Here is a 12,861-nt window from a genome sequence, read left to right as displayed (position 1 = left end):
TGTATAACTGAGTTCAATGGGACTTACTTCTGAGTAAATAGACACAGGGCTGTGCATAGGACCCACGCTATTATTATTATTAATTAAATTTATATGTTGCTTCCCACAACAAAAAACAGCCTTGAAGCAACTTACACACGCAAATACAGAAATTCATAATGTAAGAGGAGGGGAAGAAACAAAATATCAACCATTCTCAGTACAACGATACAAATACAAATAAACAGTATAAAAACATAATATAAAAATACAATGCAATACAGATACCTGGCTTCTTCTCTTCTCACACAGTGCACAGGATTGAACCCCAAAACTGAAACCATTGTGTATAGCAATGCCATAGACATTTGCAAACAGTAAAATTCAGTCTCAAACAGTGCTTTAGAAAAGACATTTGACATCCTAATAAAACAAAAAAAATCTTTTGTTGAATGTACAACATATTCATTAAGAAAAAAAGGATGATTTCTCCATTTTCATGCTGTCTAATATGAACAAGCCTGATGCATTTTCCTGATATCTGCATTCTCACAAACTTAACCAAATATCCAGATTTGGTAATTATTTGAACTCTTAAGCATAAAAAATCCTTTGCTATTGGAGACTGTACCAACCCATGAAGGTTTCAGAATAGAACTGCCTATTTATATCGGAAAATTCCCTGGGGAAAAAACCCTTTTCCTTGTTGTAGAATATGAGTGATCAAGAAAGAGCAAGCAAAGAGCAAAAGGGGGCTTCCACATGTGGCTTCTATTGAGACATCACCCTGTTTCATTCACGGAATTCTATGGGCAGTACAGATGGCATCTTCCACTCGTCGTGGAAAAACACGGGAGGCTTCCATCTTCCATATTTCACTACAGAAAACTGGTTAAAGGTGCAATCCTATGGCCACTAGACAGCGTCTAGACAGCCACAGGATTTTTCATTTTCTGGGAACTGACCTCAGCGCCAGTGCTTTCCAGCATTCTAAGTAACAGTGGAAGCGCCCTTACAATGTGTCCTATGCGCCATCTGGCCTCCCCCACCCACCCCTCCAAGGCGCCCTGCCTAGACAACTGAAATTGGCCGTTCAGCTGCAAACGCAGGACGGCCGGAGTGCAAACGAGGAGATCTCTGCAGCACTCTGCCGGCCCTGCATTGGATACTCGGCCGCCTCCAAGTTCAGAGGTAGCCAACTATCCCCATAGGATTGCGCCCTAAGGAGAGAGAGAATCACTGCATGTTGTTGTTGTTGTCCAGTCGTTAAGTCATGTCCGACACTTCGTGACCCCATGGACCATAGTACGCCAGGGCTTCCTGTCCTCCACAATCTCCCAGAGTGTGCTCAAGTTCATATTCATTGCATCGGTGATGCTATCTAGCCATCTCATCCTCTGCCGTCCCCTTCTCCTTTTGCCTTCAATCTTTCCAGCATCAGGATCTTTTCCAGGGAGTTTTCTCTCCGCATTAGGTGGCCAAAATATTGGAGCTTCAGCTTCATTATCTGTCCTTCCAATGAGCACTCAGGGTTTATTTCCTTTAGGATGGACTGATTTGACCTCCTTGCAGTCCAGGGGACTCGTAAGAGTCTTCTCCAGCACCACAGTTCAAAGGCATCAATTCTTCGGTGCTCAGCCTTCCTTATAGTCCAGCTCCAACAGCCATACATTACTACTGGGAAAACCATAGCTTTGATTATATGAACCTTTGTCGGCAAGGTGATGTCTCTGCTTCTTACTATGCTGTCTAGGTTTGCCATAGCTTTCCTCCCAAGGAGCAAGCGTCTTTTAATTTCATGGCTACAGTCACCGTCTGCGGTGATCTTGGAGCCCAAGAAATTAAAATCTGTCACTGCTTCCATTTCTTCCCCTTCTATATGCCAGGAAGTGATAGGGCCAGATGCCATGATCTTAGTTTTTTTAATGCTGAGTTTCAAACCAGCTTTTGCACTCTCCACTTTCACCCTCAACAAGAGGTTCTTTAGATCCTCTTCGCTTTCTGCCATTAGGGTGGTATCGTCTGCATATCTGAGGTTGTTGATAATTCTCCCAGCAATCTTAATTCCGACCTGTGATTCATCCAACCCGGCGTTTCTCAGGATGTACTCTGCATATAAATTAAATAAGCAGGGTGACAATATACAGCCTTGTCGTACTCCTTTCCCAATTTTGAACCAATTCTGAACATGTCCGGTTCTTACTGTTGCTTCTTGACCCTTGTACAGGTTTCTCAGGAGACAGGTAAGGTGGTCTGGTACTCCCATCTCTTTAAGAATCTGCCAGTTTGTTGTGATCCACACAATCAAAGGCTTTAGCGTAGTCAATGAAGCAGAAATAGATGCTTTTCTGGAATTCTCTTGCTTTCTCCATGATCCAGCAAATGTTGGCGATTTGATCTCTAGTTCCTCTGTCTCTTCGAAACCCCGCTTGTATTTCCGGTAGTTCCTGGTTCACATGCTGCTGAAGCCTAGCTTGTAGGATTTTGAGCATCACCTTGCTGGCATGTGAAATGAGCGCAATTGTGCGGTAGTTTGAACACTCTTTGGCATTGCCCTTCTTTGGAATTGGCATGTAAACTGACCTTTTCCAGTCTTGTGGCCACCGTTGAGTGCTCCAAATGTGTTGGCATATTGAGTGCAGCACTTTAACAGCATCATCTTTTAGGATTTTAAATAGCTCAGCTGGAATACTCTCATCTCCACTAGCTTTGTTGTTACTAATGCTTCCTAAGGCCCACTTGACTTCACTCTCGAGGATGTCCGGTTCAAGTTCAGTGACCACACTATCATGGCTATCAGGGACATTCAGATCTTTCCTGTATAGTTCTTCTGTGTATTCTTTCCATCTCTTCTTAATCTCATCTGCTTCTGTTAGGTCCCTGCCTTCTTTGTCCTTTATCATGCCCGTCTTTGCACAAAACGTTCCCTTGAGATCTCCAATTTTCTTGAAAAGATCTCTAGTCTTCCCCATTCTATTGTTTTCCTTGATTTCTTTGCATTGTTCATTTAAGAAGGCCCTCTTGTCTCTCCTTGCTGTTCTCTGGAACTCTGCATTCAGTTGGATATCTCTTCCCCTTTCTCCCTTGCTTTTTGCTTCCCTTCTTTCCTCAGCTAGTTGTAAAGCCTCATCAGACAGCCACTTTACTTTCTTACATTTCTTTTTCTTTGGGATGGATTGAGTTGCTGCCTCCTGAACAATGTTACAGACCTCCATCCATAGTTCCTCAGGCACTCTGTCTATCAGCTCTAATCCCTTAAATCTATTCCTCACCTCCACTGTATATTCATAATGCCTTCTAATTAGTAGCGCTATAAGCCTTCTGTCTGGAAGCATGCAAACTTGGCTTGGAGAGCCATTTTCCCCTCTATCTGCACAACCTATTGGTCATGTTGACTGAAACCAACACAAACACAATAGTATCAGCTTTATGAACAACTTTCCTATCAACTTTTTCATGAACTCAGTATAGTAAAGGTCTACCAGAGTATAAATATGCTTTCTTGTATAAGCACTGAATGTATTTCACATCTGTTCTTTAAAGTGTTTCATTTAATTTTATTTATTTATTTATTTCTATACCGCCCAATAGCCGAAGCTCTCTGGGCGGTTCACAAAAACTAAAACCAAACAACACACAATAAAACAATTTAAAATATATAGAACATTAAAACCACAATATAACAATACAACCACAATAAAACCTAGCAGCTGTACAGGAGTTTAAAATACAGATTTAAAACAGCAAAGATAAAAATTCAGAAAGCTAAAATGCCTGGGAAAATAAAAAGGTCTTCACCTGGCGCCGAAAGGAGTACAATGTAGGCACCAGGCGAACCTTACTAGGGAGCTCATTCCAGAGCCGGGGTGCCACAAGAGAAAAAGCCCTCCTCCTAGTAGCCACCCGCCTCACTTCCTTTGGCAGGGGCTCACGGAGAAGGGCCTCTGATGATGACCTTAAGGTCCGGGCAGGCACATATGGGAGGAGGCGATCCTTCAGGTAACCTGGCCCCAAGCCGTTAAGGGCTTTGAATGTTAACACCAGCACTTTGAATCGGGCCTGGAAATGGACTGGCAGCCAGTGCAGCTGGAAAAGTACTGGCGTAATATGAGCTCGCAGGCCAGTCCCTGTTAACAATCTTGCTGCCCTATTTTGGACCAGCTGAAGTTTCTGGACCGTTTTCAAAGGCAGCCCCACGTATAACGCATTGCAGTAATCCAGACGAGAAGTTATCAGAGCATGGATAACTGTAGCTAGGCTATCTCTGTCCAGATAAGGGCGTAGTTGGTATACCAGCCTAAGCTAATAAAAAGTGCTCCGTGCCACTGAGTTCACCTGTGCCTCAAGTGACAGTTCTGGATCCAAGAGCACCCCCAAACTACGAACCTGATCCTTTAGGGGGAGTGCAACCCCCTCCAGAACAGGTTGAATATCACCTAGCCGGGCAGACGAACCACCCACTAACAGTACCTCCGTCTTGTCTGGATTGAGTTTCAGTTTATTAGCCCTCATCCAGTCCATTACCGTGCCCATGCAGTGGTTCAGAACACTGATTTAAATCAGAATTGCTCATTTTCTTCAGCTATTTATATTATTCCCTAAGAAACATACCTTACTGATCCTTGGGTATAGCCAGAAAAGATGTGTTTGCGTAAATAAGGAAGGCTATGCACACTGCTAGATTGAAAATAGAATTTTCATCTATTTAATCATGGGATTAGAGCTTCATTAATATAAGTGGTGCTTCTGTGTCCAGTTACTATTCCTGAAAAAGATACAAGTGAAAGGAATTGAAGGCTTGATTGACTATTTGGCTCTTTGGAAACAACATGGAGAAAAGAAATTTGGCTTAAAGCTTAACAGAGAGCTTTGGTTATGGGGTGGTATAGAGATGTAATATTTAATTATAATAATGATGATGATGATAACGATAACATTATGTTGCAGTTTATAATCTATTCTGGATACCTAGCACTAATAACTTAAAGCAGGGATATGCAACTTGTAGCCCTCCAGATGTTTTGGCATAGAACTCCAATCATCCCTCATCATTGGCTATGCTGGCAAGAGATGATGGGAATTGTAGGCCAAAACATCTGGAGGGCCACAAGTTGACCACCTCTGATTTAAAGCCTTCAAGGAAAAGTGGATGAGTCACTATCTCATCATGCTACAGCAAAATTTGCATGCAATGGTAAGCCAGAATTCCAGAGATCCCTGGCTTACTATGAAGGAGCGATGCATTGGTTCAAGCAGCCCATTTGCCCGCGCTTGGTCCCACCGGCAGGAGTGGCTAAACTAACTAGAAACATCATCCACCCAGCAAGACAAAAGTTTGCCATCACAGAAAGGTTTGCAACAACCTTCGGAAAGCAGCGAGCAAAGGTGGGTGCCAAATGAACCTCATAAAGCAAGGCATTCCATAAGCTGGGTGCCACCACCAAGAAAGCCCTCACTTTTGTCCCAGCCAACCATGCCTCCACCATGGACAGGACACAGAGAAGGACCTCTCCACCAGATCTTAGGACCTGGCAGGCCCCCTAAAGCAGCCTTGCCCAACCTGGTGCCATCCAGATGTTTTGAACTACAACTTCCAGCATTCCTGACCACTGGCCATGCTAGCTGAGGCTGATGGGAGCTGCAGTCCGAAACATCTGGAGGACACCAGATTGGGGAAGGCTGTCCTAAGGTATCCTAGTCCCAAGCCATTTAAGATTTAAGGTAATCTCCAACACTTTGAATATATAGCATTCCAATTACTTTTTTATAACCTAGTAATAGTGGGCATAAAATTGCCTGTGCAAAGAATCATAGGCTTCAGTGTTTGAGTAGGACACCAGGTTGCATAAGCCTCCTGCAAGTTCTCTCTGAAGGGATAAATGCCGCCTTCTGTTAGAAAAAAATGTAATAAGTGCTCCATTATAAAACTGCTCTTCACACTTCAGTATTTTGTTAACTCTGTATTTCAGCAATTCTCTATCAAAGGCTTTTATAAAGGACTAGGAAAATGCCCATCATTATGACAGGTGGGCTTATGGGAAGGGAGCAGCCGTTGGGTTGCAGTGCACCACGGCATATCTTGCAGTTCCCTGAGGAATCCCTGTCAGCAAGAAACCGGTTACTTCATGACAAAAGTCAAGGGCGGGCTTTGTCCTCAACAAGGTTATACCCAAATGCAGCACTTCAGTTTTCCCCCTATGAGTGTATGGGAGCCATTTCTTACATTGGGGTGGGGTGTGGTGGGGAATGAAGCAAAGCATTCAGACAGCCTTGGGGTACAGATTAAATCTTCATCTGCATAGGTTCTATTCCATGGTCCCAATAACTACACTTGGACAGAATGCTGTGAACAGTATTTTACCTATATGGTACCGCACTTGAGGAACAATACCTCCAATATGTCTGTACCTCATATGAGTGCAAAACTACTGAGGTTAAGAATGTAAAAACTGCCTTATAGAAAACTGTCCTCTAGTCCCGCCTTTCTGTTTCCACAGTGGCCCGCTAGATACTTCTGAAGGTAACAGCCATATCTGGTTTGTGTCCCTGACATCTGATATATCCTCTTGGTTAATAGGAAAAAGCCCAACGTAAATGTTCAAGCACATGCAATGGAAATCATGTCAGGAAACCATGCTCACTGGCCCCCAAACATTCCGCTGTGTCTCTGTCACCTCTTCCACACATTGAAAAGGAAACACCAACAGTGGAGAACTTGCTATAAGCATGTAGGCTCCCCACACTTGATCTAGAACCCAGATTTTCCAGGATTCTAAGTAACACGGGCAGCCTACATGAATACAACAGGCTCCCCACTGCAGACATTCTTCCAATGCATGGAAGGAATATAGGAAGCTGCCTTCTACTGAGTCAAACCCTTAGCCCAGTACTGTTGACACTGACTGGTAGTGGCTCTCCAGGGTTTCAGGCAGGAGCTGTTCAGCCCTGTCTGGAGATGCAGGGGACTGAACCTTCTGCATCCACTGAGCTACAGTTCCTCCTGAAAGGGTGGGGTGACAAAGACATGACAAAGGAGGCAGGCCTGTGAGAACAGCCCAGTTCTTCTTCCTCGCACAATTTGCATTGCATGCACCTCAATGTGGCTGTTCTGAAAGCAGTTGGAGGGAAATTAGAAGGTTCAATGAGGGCAGTTGGAAGCTGGGGGTTAAAGAAAATGGGAGACACCCTAGGATATTGAGGAACGGAATACTCCCTTATGTTGGCTCGGGGGGGGGGGGAGACCATAAGGAGATGGAAGACCATACCTTTGTCTTGTAGTTTGGGGACACGGAAATAACACAAGTCAGCCAGCTATCATAAATCAGAGAACATGTTTTGTTTCTTATTTTGATTACCTCCTTGGATTGGTTGACTTTGTGCAGAGCAATATAAAGTTGTTACTGTTATTTAAAAGGGAAATGACCTACATTGTTGCTGATTATGCTGGCTTGGACCAATTCAATTCCCACGTTGTTGTTCTCAAGGATAACAAGTTCCAAAGCCATACCTAGCCAGGTTACCTTATATACCTGACACTGGAAGATAAAGCTGGGGCCTTCAACATGGTTCCCGCAGACATCTCTCTTGACTCCCACCCCATCTTGATTTTTATTTTATTTCTTAATTTTTCTTTTTTAATCTGGGAGAATGGCATGCTAAAAAATGAAGTGCTGGCCCCCAGCACAATTTTTATTTCAGTTCAAAATAGCGGCCTTGTGCTTAGACCTGACCTCTGCCAACTTCGGTTTGGGGGCAAGTTGCTTTTCTTCTAGTCTCACCAGTTTGCTCTCTGGGAAATGAGTTCTGTGACTAACAGGCCCATCATGGCAGACATTTTATGAATGGGCAAGTTCCCCCCAAGGGCAGCCATTTTGTAAGAGCATCCACCAGCCAAAAAGGGCTGGGAGAACTCTGGGTAAAGGAAAGAAATGTCTGAAGTGGTGGCCACTGGAATTACCTCCCACAGAGTGAGGTATCATACATGGTGGCAAAAGTGGGATCCAACTAATTGACACAGCCACTAAGGGAGCATTCCTGTCGGGATAGTCAGCTACCTCTGAACTCGGAGGCGGCTGACTATCCAATGCAGGGCAGGCAGAGCACAGAGGGGATCTTTTCCTCCGCACTTCGGCCACCCTGCATCTGCAGCTAGATAGCCAATTTTGGCGGTCTACTTGGGGACCTCGGAGTTGCGGGGGGAGGCTGGACAACACATAGGAAATGTCATAATGTTTGCACAGTCTCCTCCCCTCCTCTGGGAACGCCCCCTTTTCAGCCGCTCCATACTGCAGTTATGAGTGAAGAGACAGGGAAGAACCATGCCGCCTATAAGGCGGTGGGGGAGGGGGCAGGGAACACGGTTTCCGGGAACTGAGCTTGGAGCCCTGGCTCTGAGCTCAGTTCCCAGAAACTGAAAAATCTAATGGCCATGTAGTCATAGGATTGCTCTCTTAGAGGAATAAGGCATTGTGTATTAAAAAAAACACCTTGCAAATGTGTCCCCTGAAAGCCACAAAGCTGACTGGATTTTAAGAGATTTTTGAAAATTCAATCTTCACAAGTGGAGGGTCAGTAGAGAAATGTTCTCTACAGTAGAGAAATGTTAACAACAATTGTGTAAATGATTAAAGCAGAGCTTGCTGGAGTATGCCAAGCCTTAGGACTTTCCTGTGAGAGCCCAGATGTTAAAGCTCTGAGAAGGTATGACAGTAAAAGTTCCTGTGGGATCTAGTCAGACAGAGCCAAAATACATACAGGTGCTGAAAGAGCAGAACCAGTTGAGAGAGGAAGAACTTAGTAAAAAGGCAAGGCAGAGCAATCTGGAAGAGGAGCAGTTGAAGATGGAGCTGGATGATATATATACATACGCACACACATACCTTACTTGTTGATTTTTACTATAACAATCCCATTATGGGATTATCCTTAATGATAAGAGCATGACAACATACAATTCCTGAAAAGCATCCACTTACATTGTAAAAGCCTGTTCCAGCATCAGAGATGCACTAATACCATTTATTTCATTTATACTGTAATGCCTGAAGTATTGAGACAGAAATTTAAGTAATTAACTAGACGTAATCTTGTGCTACTTGCTGAGAATATGCCCACCTATATGTTATTTGTTTATTTCAAAGTGTATACCCTGTCCTTCAGGGGCTCTCGAACATTTGTATTTGATGCAAATATTATGAGCCCCAAAGACTCTTCTTTTCAAATCCAGAAATACAAGTCAGCAACATTTCTGCACAGAGTTCTTCTATCACAGTTTGTGAGACACGCTACAGAGAACTAGGTTCAAGTTCAGCCATCAAGTTACACTGTAAGCCTTGGGCAAACTCGTTTTCATAAGTCCATTCTAACTCACAGTGTGATCATAAAGATACACACTAAGAATAGTAACACTCTTTGTGCATTGAAATGAGCTATGAAGTAAGATTTGCATAGTAATAAATAATTTGGGGGAGAGTAGATCCTACCTCAGGGCAAGGGGGTTAAGACCTTAAAATCTTTAAAAACTGCAAGTCCACATTTCTACTTTAAAGAAGAGTTGCAGGCAACTTGCTGAGAACCTTAATTAGCAACTGGCTGGGGCATGCTGGCAGCTGTAGACCTTTTTTCTGTCCAAACATGCATAGGATTGCACCATAAGGGTGCAATCCTATTGCTGGCTGTGGAGTGCTGGGAGCTGTAGGACTTTTTTTTCCTGTCTAAATGTGCATAGGACTGCACCCTAAAGGAAATTCGGCTCCCCCCCCCCCATATAAATATAGCACTTTCTATGCTAACCAGAGTTTGCACTGTTGATCACATGAAGCTGATTTGAGACCATTCGAGCATCTGTTTAACTCCGACTGTCAGCGGTTCTCCAAGGTCTCAGACACATTTTGCCTTGCCCTGTTACCTTTTAGCTGAAAAGCCAGACATTGTACCTGAAACTTTCTGTGCTTAACAACTAAGCCGCAGTCCCCCTCTTAAATGTCAATAAGCATTCTGGATCTTCTCGGAGAATGTTCTTATCAAGCATGGTTTATTTGTAGCTGTCTACAATGGTTTTAAGAATTCCCTCTGTCTTCTTCCTTCTCACAGATTCAATGCTATTAAGTTATGAATATGGAGTCCCTTGTCCAGAGAACAATGTTCCTCGAAGAAAAGCATAGCTCTTACTGTTAAAGGGGACAACCCTTCCCTTCTGATGTTCCTGACAGTACCAAAGTGCAGTATCATTTCTCTGATGTAGACCAAAAAGTGGATTAAGAAGTATCAATGTAAATATTTTACCCTGTTCTTCGGAGTGAAAAGGGCAACACAATGCAAGTGCACATATACAACAAATTAATGTTTTAGCTGAGGCATAGTGAACTTGATAAAAGTTCCCAAAGAACTGTGGTTCATATTACTAGCAGGACTAGAAAATTATAGCAGAGAGAGAGAACACCTGTTAGAACATGAGTTTGCAGATGAGATGCTGCCAGTACAGCTCTTGGATAAGAACGCTCAGTACCATACCAAGTATTACAAACTAATCACATATTTGACCTTTGCTGATAGGACATGAGCAGAACTCTATTTTGCCTTTAACTTGAACAATATCCTCACTCCACACATGAGACGAATCTATTTTGCAAGTGATCAACTATGCACAGTGGGTAGATCACATGGCTTGCATAACCTTTGGATAAGAGACCACTGTCAGTTTTCTTCTACTAAATTAGAAGCAAACTTGGAGTTTATAGAAGTGGATTATCTTGCATGTATGTATTTTACAAACATCCCTTTTCTCCTCCTCCTCCCACCACCACCACCACTAGGGCTTCCACCCTACAGCGATGGGATGCTTGTGCCAACACCATATTGTGTTTGTTTGTTTGTTTTTAAAAAAAACCCTACATAGAAATGTGCAGATACAGACAGATCTTCAAGTATCTGATTCAAACTCACTCAGGGTACAATCCTACACATTTTTAGACAGAAAAAACTATAATTCCAGCATCCTGGCAGTTGTAGGGCTTTTCCTCTATCTAAACATGCACAGGATTGCACCCTTAATGACTGGAATCCACATGGAGATGGTACCCTGCATTGCAACAGGAGGAATAGCAACTGTGGCACAAAAATAGTGATGGCACCAGCAGAATCCTTTTCCCAATAAGTGCCAGTTATTAACAGCTCTCGTGTTCTGCTTTGGGGTTTCTCATAGGCATCGAGCTGACCACTGTGGGAAACTGAGATGCTGGACTAGACAGGCCTTTGGTCTAATCCAGCAGGGCTCAGTTTGGGTTCTTGAGGTGCATCTCGTCCCAAGTCATGGTTTTGCAGGAGGAGCTACCACCTAAGGTGACTTTTACTGATATTTTTAGGGAAATGGTCCCCTTGTTCGGTGAAACTGTTGGACTAGTTGGTTTGGGGGATGGGGGTGGGGCATATCCCTTTCAGTACTCAAACTCTGTTAGCAACTCTTTCCCTCCCAAGTTTAGGGTGCTCCTTGCAAAGTAATAAAACAGCTTCCGCCCACCCACATGCATACACTTTTATAAGACATACTGAAGGTATTCCTCATCTCCCTGTGCTTTATTAACAACTGTTTTTAGCTGTTTAAAATGTGTGTATGTTTTCATCCCTGGTACAAGACGCCTTTCTTTTTTCTGAGAAAGGTGTCTTAAGAAATCTAACTAGCCATAAAAAGATACTGGGAAATTAAATTTGAGGGCCGCCCAGAATAGAAATTAAACAAATAAATAACATTAAGCAACTTACTCTCTGCTGCATTCTCACTTTCAGCGCCCCTCCTCCCACCTCAGCCTGCTTAAAGATAACTTGCATTTTTTATTGTAGGTCTGTTTTGTTGTATTTTTACCTAGAAGCTAACGTTGTAATTCTTGATACAGAAACCCCGGAGGAGGGTGACCCGTGCCGTAGATGGGGCGAGGGACACCCAACTGCTCTTTACAGGATACGAAGGAAACTATCCCGAACCTCCAAAGCTGGCGGACCTTAGCAGGAATCAGTCGCCCCTCTCTGAGATCTTCCCAGATACGTCCCTCCCATTCAGCCCAGCCTTTTCCCACCACCATAGAAAAGCATCCCCGGCCTCGCTGGGGGGTGGAAAGGCACCTCCAGACGAACGAGGGGGCGGGAAAGGGCGGGGGGGGGGCGCACGGCTCCAGCAAACGCGGCCAAACGAGCGAAGGCCCCCGGCAGCTCGCAGGGGTTGTCCTGCCCCGATCTACACCCTGGCGCCCAAACTCACTCGCAAGTCCTGGAAGCCGGGATCTTCCTGGCAAGCCGCAGAACAGTCACGCCGGGCTTCCCCCGCTGACCGGAGGAGGAGGAGGAGGAGGAGGGAGGGCGTCTCCCCTCCTTGTGCTGGCAGAAGCTGCTCTGGCCCCTGAGCAACGGCCGGGCTCGCCGCTGCTCCGCTCCGCGCGCCCCGCGCCACTTTTCGCTTCTCGTCCAAGCTCCGAGCCGCAGCTGCTCTGGCCGCCGCTCTCGCTCTCGCTCTCCTGCAGACCGATCTGCTGGATTTGGGTTCCTTGCCCTCTCCAGCTCCCACTAGTGAGAGCCGAGAGCCAAATGCTTTCGCGAGGAGGGATTAGGTCAGGCAGCTCTTTCGCCTCCCACCCCGCCGAGTGATCCAATGAGGACCGATTCGCACGTGCTGAGCCGTGCCGTGCGGAGGAGCGGACGCGCCACCGGCGTGCGGTTTAATCGCGTGCGGCGGGTTCGTTGTTACTCGCTCCGCTCCCCGGGCTTTAGAAGCCACGTTGGGTGCGTGTTAGAGAAAGGTGGTTAAGAGATAGCAGCAACGCGCTAGTGAGGTGGACCTGCTTGTACGTACGCACATTACGTGCAGCAGCAACAAAAACGGTGTGGTCGAAA

General features: G+C 44.8%; 1 protein-coding gene across 2 annotated transcripts in view; it reads right to left on the bottom strand.

Moving 5' to 3' along the window:
- Nucleotides 1–12,644, bottom strand: part of BMPR1B (bone morphogenetic protein receptor type 1B) — a 369,856-nt gene extending 357,212 nt beyond the window's left edge. The window contains exon 1 of one of the 2 annotated variants that reach the window (XM_084855651.1): nucleotides 12,233–12,644. The gene's annotated coding sequence lies outside the window, so the exon portion shown is untranslated. The remainder of the gene's footprint in view (nucleotides 1–12,232) is intronic. The other variant, XM_084855658.1, reaches the window with a different exon arrangement.
- Between the last annotated feature and the right edge of the window lie 217 nt (nucleotides 12,645–12,861).

The sequence above is a fragment of the Heloderma suspectum genome, chromosome 5, assembly GCF_057233095.1.
Source record: "Heloderma suspectum isolate Gila_16-S chromosome 5, 16-S_ref, whole genome shotgun sequence".
Lineage (NCBI taxonomy): Eukaryota > Metazoa > Chordata > Lepidosauria > Squamata > Helodermatidae > Heloderma > Heloderma suspectum.
Note: the sequence above shows the minus strand (reverse complement) of the source record. Positions and strands in the feature narration are given on the sequence as shown.